Source organism: Culex quinquefasciatus, chromosome 3 (genome assembly GCF_015732765.1).
Source record: "Culex quinquefasciatus strain JHB chromosome 3, VPISU_Cqui_1.0_pri_paternal, whole genome shotgun sequence".
Classification (NCBI taxonomy): Eukaryota; Metazoa; Arthropoda; class Insecta; order Diptera; family Culicidae; genus Culex; species Culex quinquefasciatus.
The window spans coordinates 114,473,455-114,487,861 of record NC_051863.1 but is presented as its reverse complement, the minus strand read 5'-3'; the positions used below and the strand labels follow the sequence as shown (position 1 = coordinate 114,487,861).

Here is a 14,407-nt window from a genome sequence, read left to right as displayed (position 1 = left end):
GTGTCTTAAGATGACCGCGTCGCTAGCTGTGATGTTATGTTTTTCCTCGATGATGTGTTCGGTTACTGCTGACTTGAAATGGGGACAAATCCTTTCCGTTTTTCCTCCATGGCAATTTTGACATATGTGTGTATATGCTCATCCAACCTGGTTTGCAGCAATCTCTTAGTTTGTCCAATGTAGCTCATATCACAGTGGCCGCAGGATACCTCGTAGATGCCGGGTTTGCCTAAAGTCGGTATGGGGTCTTTCGTTGAACCTAAGATGGATTCCAACTGGCTGTTTCTACTGCTGAACACTAAATCGATGCCAAATTTAGCCAGTTTTTGTCGTAATGGGCGTGTTATCCTGTAGTCGAATTCTACTGCTGCTCTTCGCAGTGGCTCTGCTGATGGCGTAAGGGTTGTGAGTGAAGTTCTGTGCAGTTTTCTTTCCTTCTTATCGATGATTGCTTGGATAGTTGTTCTGCTGTAACCGTTGATTTCCGCTGTTTCAAATATGTACTCCAATTCTTTCTGTTTTCCTGCTTCGCTGAGAGGGTAAAGTTGTCATCCTATGTATAAAATAATGATATGCTGCCATCTTATGTTGGAATGAATGGTTTGACGTGGCTGGGATTGTTCTTCTGGTGTTTGTTGGCTTCCTGTAGATCTCGAAAGAAAACGAAGATGGGCAACCTGGTTCTCTTAGGATCAGGATGTCTAAGAAAGGTAACTTTCCTTCGACTTCCATTTCGTAAGTGAACTTGATGCTCCTGCGTGCACTGTTTATGGTGTCCAGTACCGTTGTTAGTGAGTCCCTTTTGATGATGCAGAAGATGTCATCTACGTACCTCCACCAACGTTCTGGTAGTAGGTTTTTGGTTTGTAGTTCGTGTTCCAAAGCTGCCATATAAACATCGCTCATGAACGGTGACAGTGGGTTACCCATCGATGCTCCCATCCTCTGTTGGTAGATGCAATCCCTGAACTGGAAGTAGCTCTGTTCCATGCATAATTTGACGAATGTTATATACTGGATCGTTTTTGTCTCCATGGTTCTCCCTCGTATTGTGATTGCAGCCAATCCCGTAGAGTTCCTATTGCGTTTTTACTGGTATGCTTGGGAACAGTGCTGTTACGTCGAAGGAAACCATTATTTCATCCTCAGCTATCGGTCCCGACTCTAAGAGCTCCCTTGTGAACACCTGCGAACTGATGATCGAACGGCTCGGGAAGGGTTTCGGCATACTCTTGAATTCCTCGACAAGCCACTTTGCGATCCGACTGGTTGGGGCATCCACTGCTGAAATGATTTCTCGCATCTCGTTGCCTGGTTTATGCACTTTAGGTAGTGCTTTAATCCTTGGTAGAGTTGGGTTCGGTACTCTCAACGATTTTGCAGTTTTCCCAACCGATTTCAAAAGGCCTGCACATTCTTTGATGGTGTTCTCTACTTTTTGACCATATCGATTAGCGTGTATCCTCGTTGTAGTGAATATTTTCCCTGTTTCCCAGTTTCTCAAGAAGTTCCTTGTCGTATTCGTCCCGGTCCATGATTACTACCCGGTTTCCCTTGTCCGCTTTTAGGTAGTACACGGGTTTTCCTTGAGTTCCTTCACTACTCGTACTTCGGCGTTGTCCTGGTGTTTTGTTGTTGCTTCTCGTATTAATTTGGATACCGTCATCCTGACGCTGTTGATTTGTGCTGGAAGGAGCGGGGAGGTTTTGTCTGTTTTTCGTCGATGCTGTTAGCATTGATAACAGTTTCGATGTCGATAACAATGTTTTCCAGGTTTGGTTTTGATGATACCGCGTACTTAAGACCTTTGTTGAGTAAAGTTAACTGTTCTTCTGAAAAAGTTTCAGAAGAACGATTAACAACGAACTCTTCTAAGGGTTTAACTACTGGTTTCATTGTAGGGGCAATGTGGGAAATCAGTTGTCGGAATTTGTTGTCCAGTATCTTGCGTTTCCTTTCTGATTCGCACTGGTCATTTCAGCAGTGGATGCCCCAACCAGTCGGATCGCAAAGTGGCTTGTCGAGGAATTCAAGAGTATGCCGAAACCCTTCCCGAGCCGTTCGATCATCAGTTCGCAGGTGTTCACAAGGGAGCTCTTAGAGTCGGGACCGATAGCTGAGGATGAAATAATGGTTTCCTTCGACGTAACAGCACTGTTCCCAAGCATACCAGTAAAAACGCAATAGGAACTCTACGGGATTGGCTGCAATCACAATACGAGGGAGAACCATGGAGACAAAAAACGATCCAGTATATAACATTCGTCAAATTATGCATGGAACAGAGCTACTTCCAGTTCAGGGATTGCATCTACCAACAGAGGATGGGAGCATCGATGGGTAACCCACTGTCACCGTTCATGAGCGATGTTTATATGGCAGCTTTGGAACACGAACTACAAACCAAAACCTACTACCAGAACGTTGGTGGAGGTACGTAGATGACATCTTCTGCATCATCAAAAGGGACTCACTAACAACGGTACTGGACACCATAAACAGTGCACGCAGGAGCATCAAGTTCACTTACGAAATGGAAGTCGAAGGAAAGTTACCTTTCTTAGACATCCTGATCCTAAGAGAACCAGGTTGCCCATCTTCGTTTTCTTTCGAGATCTACAGGAAGCCAACAAACACCAGAAGAACAATCCCAGCCACGTCAAACCATTCATTCCAACATAAGATGGCAGCATATCATTATTTTATACATAGGATGACAACTTTACCCCTCAGCGAAGCAGGAAAACAGAAAGAATTGGAGTACATATTTGAAACAGCGGAAATCAACGGTTACAGCAGAACAACTATCCAAGCAATCATCGATAAGAAGGAAGAAAACTGCACAGAACTTCACTCACAACCCTTACGCCATCAGCAGAGCCACTGCGAAGAGCAGCAGTAGAATTCGACTACAGGATAACACGCCCATTACGACAAAAACTGGCTAAATTTGGCATCGATTTAGTGTTCAGCAGTAGAAACAGCCAGTTGGAATCCATCTTAGGTTCAACGAAAGACCCCATACCGACTTTAGGCAAACCCGGCATCTACGAGGTATCCTGCGGCCACTGTGATATGAGCTACATTGGACAAACTAAGAGATTGCTGCAAACCAGGTTGGATGAGCATATACACACATATGTCAAAATTGCCATGGAGGAAAAACGGAAAGGATTTGTCCCCATTTCAAGTCAGCAGTAACCGAACACATCATCGAGGAAAAACATAACATCACAGCTAGCGACGCGGTCATCTTAAGACACATCACTAACCCATCGAAGCTGGCTGTCGCTGAAAGTTTGGAAATCTTCAAGGCAGGCAACAAACGTTTACTCAACAAGGATTCAGGTAACGGCTCAACGTGGCTATTTAAGCTGTTACCTATACAGGCACAAAAGAAGAACGAGGAGGTAGTACCTACAGTAACTACAAATATGGATACACCAGCGATGAACCTTCAGTCGAGAACAGAACACTGATGAAGTCTGCAAGTAGTAGACGAAATACGTATCTGTCAAGATATTAAAATATATAGCGGAATTAAAAGGAACAACTCGTCTCTTTGTATTCACCGTAATTTTCATTGAAAAAAAAACACTTAAACAAGTTTTTAAAACTCTGCCACTTTCAGTTACTTAACCATATTTTTTTATTGAACATGTCATTTTAAGGGAAATTTAATGTACTTTTTGAATCTACATTAAGCCAGAAGGGTCGTTTTTAATTTAGAACGATCTTTTTCATTTAAAAATATCGTGTTTTTTTGTAAATTTGCAGGGATATACTTTAGAGTTCTAAATCATTAACGGCTATGATCAATAACGACCAACTTTTCCAAACTTGTTTTCGTAAAAACAAGCAAAAAAAAACAAATTATTCGCTCTTCAGCATTGCCTTGTCGTTCTCGATTGCGAGATTCCTACTCGAAACTAAGTGTCCGAAGGCTTGATTGTTGAGGCAATTGCAAACCTCTTTTTACACCATAGCTTCCATCCACCCCGGGATTCGAACTGACGACCTTTTAATTGTTAGTCCAACTGCCTACCAGCGACTCCACCGAGGCAGGGCCCAGGGAGACGACTCCTACACCTGGATTGAGCTAACGACCTAACCTCTAGGTTAGACCGGGGCCAACATTTACTTCCCCATCCGACGGAAGGCGTGGTCAGACAAATCTCGTCTCGAAAAATGCCACCTGGACCGTCTGGGATCGAACCCAAGCCGACTGGGTGAGAGGCAACCACGCTTACCCCTACACCACGGCAGTGAACTTAACCCAATGCCCATTGTGCAACAAAAGATTATTTGTTATATCAATTTTTTTGTAATTGTCTGCTCTACAACTTTGTGGAATATTGTTACACTCTAAAAAATAACCCTGCAAAGTTACAAAAACACACGAAATTTTAAAATGAAAACATTTCGTCGCCGTCGTGCTATCTTGTCGTACATGCATTTTGGGTCAAATTGAGTTAAGAACGCCATTTTTTGCAGCTCACAATGCCTCACCTTTTGACCTTCACAGATCCCCAAAATTCGATTTGAATCCTGAGATATTCAATAGAGTCAATCTTGTCGTGCTATCCTGACACAGCCTGAAAATTGTAAGTGCAACAATTACCCAAAGGGATTTCCGTCCCTCCGTCACGAGATATCAAAAAACGGACCTCGGATTCGTGATCAGGGACAAAAGTTACCCCGTAAGACAAAGTTGCACGCAAATCGAAGAGGGGTCGGGTATTTTATAATTTTTCAAAACAATATTTTCAAATGGAAAATTATCAATCCGAGATAAAAAAAATAATTGAAGAGTTACTGATTTTATAAAACCTATGTAAGTCCCCTAGTTTTGAAAATAGGTGTTTGAGCCAATTTTGGGCAAACGAGATATTAATCTCAAAAATCTGGTCCCTCTTTCTCATTTTAATTGTACACAAACACTCGGTGAATTGACACCATCTAGTTTGAAACATTATGGTTCACTTCTTTATGGATCTCAAAAAAAATTATAGAGAATAACTCGGTTCAGAATCAAAACATAAAAATGACATCTGAAGGTATGGTCAAATTTTGCGCTACTTTAGGGGATCAGTTTCACTAGAACCAGCGATTTTTTCCGTTGGATAAGAAAGAGTTGCCGAGTTCCAAAATAATGCTGCTGGTTTTGTTTTCTGGGCAGCCACTGATTTAAGGAAAAAAAACTAACTTAATCCACCTATGTGGTTGGTGCCTTTTTCACTCTTTTCCAACAATGGGTGATATGTGATATGATGGGTTTGGACACAAATTTCGTCTGACTTCGTTAAGTTCCGGAATACAAAAAACACACATATCACTCAAGGGCGCATTAGTGGCATCTTAAGTGGTCATAGCTTGAGACAGGGTTGCTAGATCTTCAATGTTTTTGACACGTTGGAAAGGTCTTTCGATTACCGATGGGTCGGATGATGGATCCGGACATTGTTTACATACATTTAAGTGAGATCCGGCTAAAAATAAGTACATAATTATCACTTAAGTGGTTATAACTCGAGACAGGGTTGCCAGATTATCAATGTTTTGGACTCGTTGGAAAGGTCTTTCAATTACCTAACTAACGATGTATAACATGATGATGTTTGGTTCAGTTTACTGCCATTTATTCAACTTCCGAAAATATGCTAAAACACATTTTTATACATAACTTTTGAACTACTTATCGAAAATTCAAACAATTCAATAGCACCGTATGGGACCCTAAACCAAGTCGAATGCAACTGGTTTGGTCAAAATCGGTTTAGCCAGTGCTGAGAAAACTGCGTGACATTATTGGTCACATGCACACACACATACACACAGACATTTGTTCAGTTTTCGATTCTGAGACGACATGTATACATCAAGGTGGGTTTTAGAGCTTTAAATAAAAAGTTCAATTTTAGAGCAGGATTATAGCCTTACCTCAGTGAGGAAGGCAAAATCGCTGATTTAACGAAATTTTTGGCAAATATTGACCGAGTTCCTGTAGCCTGTAGCAATTGTTTTATTGAATTTTAAATCTACTATAAACCAAAAATGTTACAAAAGCTTTGATTTTGCATTAACTGTTGCAACTTAAATTGGGTCAGAAATTAAAACAACCTTTCTTGGAATTTAAACCCCAAAAAACAAACAATACATCATTTCTATAGATTTCGTTTTAGATTCCTATGACGTTTTTTCTTAACCACTAAGGGTGTAGAATTTCCTAGTGCTCTTTCTGTGGTCAGCCCTTAACGCTATGTCAATGTCACACTTGATGCCGCAAGTGCCCGCGTGCTGTGGTATGCAAATCCGTGTTCATAAACGCTAGAAAGCAGCAAAGTTTTATTCCGAAACATAACCTTCATTGGCTTCCTTTTATTCTTGGGAACATTTGGACCAACCCACAACATAGCGCGAACCCGTTTCCATCGTCGTTACTCATCACAACTCTGCACTCAAAAGCAAACAGCACAGAAGGATATGCTTGGATTCGTTCTACACCTCAACCAGCACGTAACGTCTTCTTGGTGTCACTGATCATTCTGACTAGCACTTTCAGGCCAGAGGGACGGAAAACTTGTTTTTAGAGGCGAATGTCTTCAAGTAAATAAGCGGATTTCCAATCAAAAACATGATTTATTTGAATAGTTCTTACGACCAAATGTTGTTTTTCTCTAAACGTTTTTGATTTTATGAAATCTTGTTCTAAAATGTTTTTTTCCATGGTGACCTGCATGATCAGTGATCATTGATCATTCAACATACACCAGCCGATCTTGAACTTATGTTAAGATCAAACATTCATTAGACGGGTTCTACAGAACGCCTACGGAAAAAATATGTCAATTGGATTTCATGATTTGACTAAATTCAAAATTATAAGTTTATCACCAACCGCAATCGTAGATTCCTAATAGACTATCGATGTTATGATCAGCGAGATCGAAATGATTAAATCGATTAAATTGTTACTTTACCACCACGAACCTCCTATCAAAAACACACCACACGAGGTCCTTCACCTGTAAAGTGCGCCAATTGTCAGGGCTTGGAATTACACGGATCAGCAAAATTTTTGCGCATGTTTACCAACAGTTCTAATTACCATTCTGTCAACGCGCAGCTTATGTATACGAACAAATTTGGCTTGCTTTTTTCTCAGCTTGCTGTTTGTGCTTTTAGGACATTCATGCGTAAATCCGTCTAGTTCCCAACAACCTTAATGCCACCCAAAGAATTAAATACATTTTCCCCATTATTGTTGGACGGTGTCATTCCTGGCCGCAGTGCAACAATCCTGCACCGTACCTGTTCATTTAAAATTATCTTCTACTTAGGCATAACAAGTTTCTCAACCATGACAGTCATCTCCGGCGTACCTTCCAAGGACGACTTCGAGAAGCTGGTACGGGCTAGGCAAAATCGCAAATAAAATTATTACCCGCCAAAGTGTGACCGGCAAAAAAGCAGATCAAGTCCCAGAACCAACGCGATCAGAGAACCAACGACAATGCGTATCATAGTCGTAAATTTAGAAATCTCGATCCCGCAATTATCTTCGCCAAAGCCGGGACAAAACAAACCTCGGGGAGGTAGCTGAACCCTAGATCTCAGCGTAGTTTGTTGTGGCTCAAGTCACATTGACTGGACTTAGTTAGTACAAGCTCATCGCGTTTAGTGAAGGCCACCATCACCACCAACAAAGTGCACAAAAACTGACAAAAAGATTCAAACGCGCGAAACCCGTTCGGACACTTCCGCCAAAGAGCGCCAGGAACAAATATTGAGCAATTGTAATTATTTCACCGGAAGAGGGGCGAAAAAGTCTAATTACCGTCGTTAAGAATAACCGGTTCAAAACGAGATTGTCGCTGGGAACTCAAGTCTGGGGAGACCTACCCAAATGGCAAAATCAAAACAAAGCGACGAACCCCCAAGCTGGTCAAGAATTGACGGTTTTTTGCTGCATGCCATAAACAGAGTGATTATTTTTGTCGACAAAGCATGTTCACACCCTTAACACTTGGATTTGATAATTAACATGATTATTTATAGCAGTTTGCTCTGGATATGAATATTATTTGCTGGAAAATGAAAGTGACTTGTATCAAATTAAGTTCGATCGTAAAATTCACATAAAATCCGAGCGAATGTTAAAGTTCCTGGAGCAGACTGAACTCTGTTTTGTTCTCGATAGAATTTGTTGTGGTAGCAAATGCAGTACTCAACCCCCAGTGATTGGTCACTGCTTCGTTTGACACTTTTTTAGTTAGTACCGCGTTGGTTGGTCAAAGTCAAACTAAAAAGTGACGAACTGTCACTTTTTCACGGCGCTCACGCATCTTATCAAAACAAACGTTTGGTAGTATGTGTGAACTCCTTTGTAAAAGGGGTGCCAAACTAAAAAGTGACCCCGTTCGTTTGACAACAGTTGGTGTCAAACCAACGGGGTTTGAGTGCACATAATATGTTTTTTACACATTCAGGGTGGTCTTGGTAAATGACTTGAAATCTAAATTTATGACGTTTCAAGAAAAAATTGTATATCTGCGTCTAAAGATTTTTTTATTTTTTCGCTTTCAGAAATTTTTATGAATGAATAGTTTAAGATATACTTTTGCTTTGACCAGACCTATGGAATTCGAGTCAGAAAAGTCGCTTCTTCTTGAGGTCTCGCAGTAGGAATAGGAATTGATCAATTTTGAGTAGCTGGAGTCAGAGTTGAAGTCGCTAAATTTTCAGAAACCTTTGTATAAAATTTGTTGTTGGAGTCGGAGTCTGTAGAGTCTTTTTGGGGAGCTGAAGTCAAAGTCACTGAATCTCAAGAAAGAGCAGTTGTAATTGCTGATAAATCAATGCATAACACAAAGAAACGATCAGATCAATGTTGACAAGCTTAATAAATTTTCATCATTGATTTAATAGCTTCACGGCACTCAAACAAAGATAACCTAAAATTAACTGGTTCATCTGACAACTCAAAGCCAACAAATCAATATCAAATATTTACCCAAAAAATACGGCACAGTTGAGCCGTAAGTCTGGAGCCTCACCTAGAATTCGCGATTTATTCTTGCTGATAATCTTGATTCTTTCGGGTTCAACTGCCCATATCGTCGGTGGCACGTGTATCAGATGGCGATCAAACAGCATTTAACTTTTGGGAAGCGAGCGTCAAACCGCGAAATATTAGCGAGAGTAAAAAAATGGACACGATTCTACCTGAATGACGTCACTGCGCCGGCGGGTCTAAATATTCGCAGTACTGTGATTTATTATGGTTTAAAAGCTCTTGATCTTGACGATTCCGGAGCAAGGATGCTGACGTTGGGCTTGGGCCTCATACTTAAGCATAAAAAGTGAAGACCAGAAAGAATCAATTGTAAACTTTTGACAATGCGGGGATTTTTGCGATTATCCCACGGGTTGTTCACACGGGATTTCTGGGATATATATAAATCTCGATGAAAGAAGTACGTGATATCACCAAATGTTTAATCTGCAGATCAAAGGCGGTTGTCTGATTCACTACCTTTTATATTTTCAATTGCATCGTTAAATATTTGTTTATGGTGAAAGAGAATATCATGAGCTTTCTATTTTTTTAATGTTATTTTGTTCAATAATATTATATCAATTATTATAAATCACTTTAAATTAAATAACTAGAAATAAGATACCAGCTCCATCCCGTAATTAATATTCTAGTTCGTGGAACAACCGCGTCACACGAACTCACTTAAAAATGTAATCAAACAAGTCATTACCCGTGCTCTGCATCTGCGTTACATAAAAGTTTACTGGACTTTTAATTCGATATGCATCAACACGCCCGTTGACCTACACTGAGCGTTCCACACCGTCACCAGACGGATCCCATATTCAGTAGTGATCATCGATTAACTGGGAGTGGGGTTTGATGGGGTTGGTTTTCAATAGATTTACTTAGATTTTGAATTTTTAGTTACTTATTTTTTTATTGCTGTCAGATAATGGTTTTAAAATATCATGTTATAACGTTATTAGCTTTGATGTCTTTTTCTAATCTTTAATCCCATAAATAAAAACAATAACATAAAAAAATCAATTTAGCAAATAGAAAAGTAATTCATTAGAAATCTAAACTTTTTGTGATAAAAAGTTAAAATAAAAATATGCAAGATACAATTTATACGAAGAAAAACATAACATAACATTTCACAAGTTCCCTGCTTCCGCTTTTATGACCCAAAATTCATCAAACTTTAACCGGAGCTCAATCAATATAATCACCCCATTCTTCCCACAAATCTGTATCAAAACATCACGACCGGTACAACACCTTCACGGCATGAGCAACGGGGGGCAAACATTTTAAGTATCCGTTACACCTGCCTCAAAATGCCCCCTTCGCTCTCCTTTGTCGGTGTTATAATAAATTATAATTGCATCAGGGCGACGATTAGCGGAGTTGCACCAGAAGTTAATTGAAATGCACCGTCACTGGTCAATAAATAAATAAGATTGACAAAAAGGTTCAAATCATTTCGTCTACCTGTCGAAGACATTGATTTGGGAGTGAAAAAATACTCAAAAGGACATTTCCTTCTGTTCTGATTTGACCCCACTTCAAATTCAGCAACTACGGCAACTTCAATTGAACAAACTGACGAAAGATGCAATAAGGATTGCATCATCCAGATCGTTTCCGTTCCTTACGCTCAGAACTCACACCTGGCCAGAACCTGTTGGGGATTTATTCAAACGTATTCATTCAGGAGACCTGCAACCCTGCCAGCAGTCCTTTCACACCGTGTGTCACTTTTCCGGGATACATTTTCAAGCTTGTCGCACACGCATAATCCTATCGTCGCGCAACGTATTAGCACCAGCAGGAAAGATATGTTGCATGCAACAAAGGTAAGCGTTTGCCATAGGAACGTGTTATGCTGGCAACGTCCCTGTTTGAAAAATGTCGCACGTCGTACGAGTTGTCGCACGCTTTTGATTTTACCGTTTCGATATCGATTGGTCGAAAGTACGACAAACGGACGACAAACGCTCGACATGCATGACATCTTTTTTCGCATCAATTTTTTGACAGATTGACGATTTGGCGATGTCGACGAAAGTACTCTGACAAGCAAAAACATGTTCTGACTGGATCCAAGAATTAGTTAAAAGTGTTGAAAAAATACAAAATCAAATAGGAGCAAAACAAAGTAAGTTTGTTTGAGTAGTTAGTTGTTTTCTATTTTAATTCAAGAGCATTGGGCACTGTTCATTGTTTATTTTTCAGATGCCATACGCCGAGTACCGGCCCAGCAATGGAAACATGGTTCGATCGGTTCGATGCCAGGCATGGCACCGATCTTGTCATTGTAAATACTAGCAATCACATTTATCATCCGGTCAGTGCCATTAGTCCACGTCATCCGATTACGGCCGGAATGAGCAAGGGATCTAATCAAAGTTTCTGCTGTTCCAGATTTCGGTGGGTGGATTAGAAGGCGGACGGAAAATGTCATGAACCCGGCGGGCTATGCCGGAAAATGGAGGGCAAGTAACCGGTGAGCGATCGTGGAAGCAATCCTCCTTGCAGAAGAGAATGAAACGTCAAGTAATAAAAAGGTGGAGGAGGACGAAAAAAAACTCCCGGCAGCGATCCTGATCCGCCAAAAATTGTTTTCAATGGAACTGGTGAGTAGTGTTTTTTGGCGGAGTTGTGCCAGGAGTGATTTGGATGACGAAATTTCAAGAATTCTAAGCATCCAATATGTCATAAATCAAAAATTCTTTAATTTCTAAAATGCTACAGTTATAAGATTGTACAATCCTCAAATTCTTCACTTTCTAAAATTTTAACATTGTCAAGTTCTAAAAGTTTAAAATTTAAAATAAGTAATATTAACATTTGAATGTTTATAAAACAATCTTAAATTATTCAAATCCTACATTCTAAAATTCTAATATTCCAAAATTCTAAAATTATAAAATTCTAAAATCCTAAAATTCTAAAATTCTAAAATTTTAGAAATTTTTAGATTTTTTAAGAATTTTAGGATTAATTTTTTTTAATTTTAGAATTTTGTGATCTTAAAATTTTAGAATTAAAGATTTATAGAAATTAAGAATTTTAGTATTTCAGAATCTTAAAGTTTTAAAACTCTAAATTCTAAAAAAAAAAATCAATAATTTTGAATTCTTAGGTTCTACAATTTTTAATCTCTTAAATTTTATGTTGTATTACACTCAGCCCCGGTGGTTGGTCACTTTTCGTTTGTAAAATGGGTGTCAAACTAAAAAGTGACCCCTTTCGTTTGACAACAGTTTGTGTCAAACCATCGGGTTTTGAGTGTATTCTTTTAATTCTTGATATTTGTAAATTTCAAAAATATCAAACATTAAATTTCATTTTTAAATTATTCAGATATTTTGAATTTTTACGATTAATTTAAACATTCGAACATTTTAAAATTATTTAAAGTCTTTTAAGTTCTTAGCTTCTTCAAAGCATGGACTTTGGGGTCTTCAGAAACACATGCATTTTAATTTAAAAAAATCAAAAATATTTAAACAGGTCCAGATGGGGTTTCTCCATAAAACTTGCGTTAATGTTGATTTTTAATTTGAAATTTAAAATGTTAGAATATTTTGTTGTTAAATTTGCTTTAATCTTTATTTTCTGAAAAAATAAGGTTTAATTAACTACTTTTTTAATTAATTTGTTTTCAAAATTTTACATTGAAAGTTAAACTTTTCAATATTCCACAATTAATTATTTTATGAATTTTCACAGATTTTTTGAGTATGATATCTGTCATGAGATTTCCTTTGTTTCAACAACAAAACTCTAGATATGATTTGGATATGATTATTCAGCCGAATGACGTTATCTTTTTTCAGGTAACCAAACATATTCCAATCTGATCCTGCTAACAACCCAGCGTCTCCGTGTTGTTCCACGCAGCTTGTTGAACGGAAGCTGTAACGACCGCAAAACACCTGCTCCAGAAGTTCGTAAACCGACGTTGTCCCGTACTCCGGTGGCCATCAATCCATGGGACATAAACGGTGGCGCCGCACCCCGCCGTATCTGCGGCTAGTCGAGGAGCAATAGTCCTTCTTGATCAAGATGCTGCCCCGCACGCTGGCGTCGGCTCGAAAAGATGGCTGACAAAATCCGGACCCGGAAGACAACGCCAAAAAATTCCGGCCAAGATGCCGAGCGACGAGGAGAACTGGAAGACCAACCGGAAGACGACACCAAGATGTACGTGAAGATCCGCGACACAACAAGTATAATGAAATAATTGATTTTTACTGTGGGGAAATGTGCAAATTACATGAAAAATAAAATAAATTAAAAATAAACAATCATCTATTTTTTAACTGCAACATAACCTAAAAACCTGAAAAACAGCACACGACAAAGGCACGACAACCTAAATAACAAAACCGTGCGACGTCGGTCGAATGTCGTACGACAATGTCGAACAATTTCGATGATCGATCGCACGACAAATACGACATTTTGGTGCAAAAACGTATGACATTCGTACGAATGTCGCACGACATTGTCGTGCGACGTCGTACGGTTGCACGGACGACAAACGACGGACGTCCGACGGACTTTTCAGTCAGGGGTAAACTGTGGCGGTGTTATGCGTTAGTTAAGCGTTTGACTTGAAGGAACGCTATAAAGTGGACACTTTTAAATTTAGACTTTAATAACAAAATAACAATATAAAGTTTTTTCAAAAAATCTTAAAATAATAAAATGATCAAAATAATAATTAAATTCATATTCTTCATATGTAACAATTTTTTTTTTCAATTACAAAGCTTTTTCGGCAATTTAAAAATATTTATATGCTTTTAATCATTGAGCAACATCATGTTAATTTGGAATTTATTTTGCATCTATTGAAAATAATGAAAAAAGGTTAATATTACTCACGTAAAAACATACAAAAGTAGACAGTAATATTATCTCCATTTTCTCACTTAACTCTATCTCTATCAATCTGTCTCACTTGTTCTATCTTTCTTTTAAAATCTGTTTTTTAATGACAATGTATCAGAATAAATTAAATCGTTATAGTTTTATGTTTTTCAAGGTTCATTCCCAATTACTTTTTGTTTAAAAACGAGGCAACTATGTAACGTTGAAATATTTTGACGTGATGACCACCGATTGACATAAGTACCAAAAATTCTATGAAACCTAAACAAGAATAATAATTTTACCAATCAACTTTGACATCGCACACCACACACAACTAACAAACGCAATCCAGGCTGCATGCGGCGACTCGTCATCGCGTCATTCCCTGATCCTTTCATGAGCATGTTTTTTTGTCTAGCCTTTGGCACACGGCACATCTGATCCTTTCCCTCTCCTCCCCTCGCACATTACTTTGTT

General features: G+C 38.9%; 1 long non-coding RNA gene across 1 annotated transcript; it reads left to right on the top strand.

Moving 5' to 3' along the window:
* Positions 1–11,114: 11,114 nt before the first annotated feature.
* LOC119770271 lies at positions 11,115–11,832 on the top strand. Its single transcript, XR_005278743.1, has 3 exons — positions 11,115–11,204; positions 11,282–11,393; positions 11,471–11,832. It is a non-coding gene; the product is annotated as an uncharacterized LOC119770271 (long non-coding RNA).
* The last annotated feature ends 2,575 nt before the right edge of the window (positions 11,833–14,407 follow it).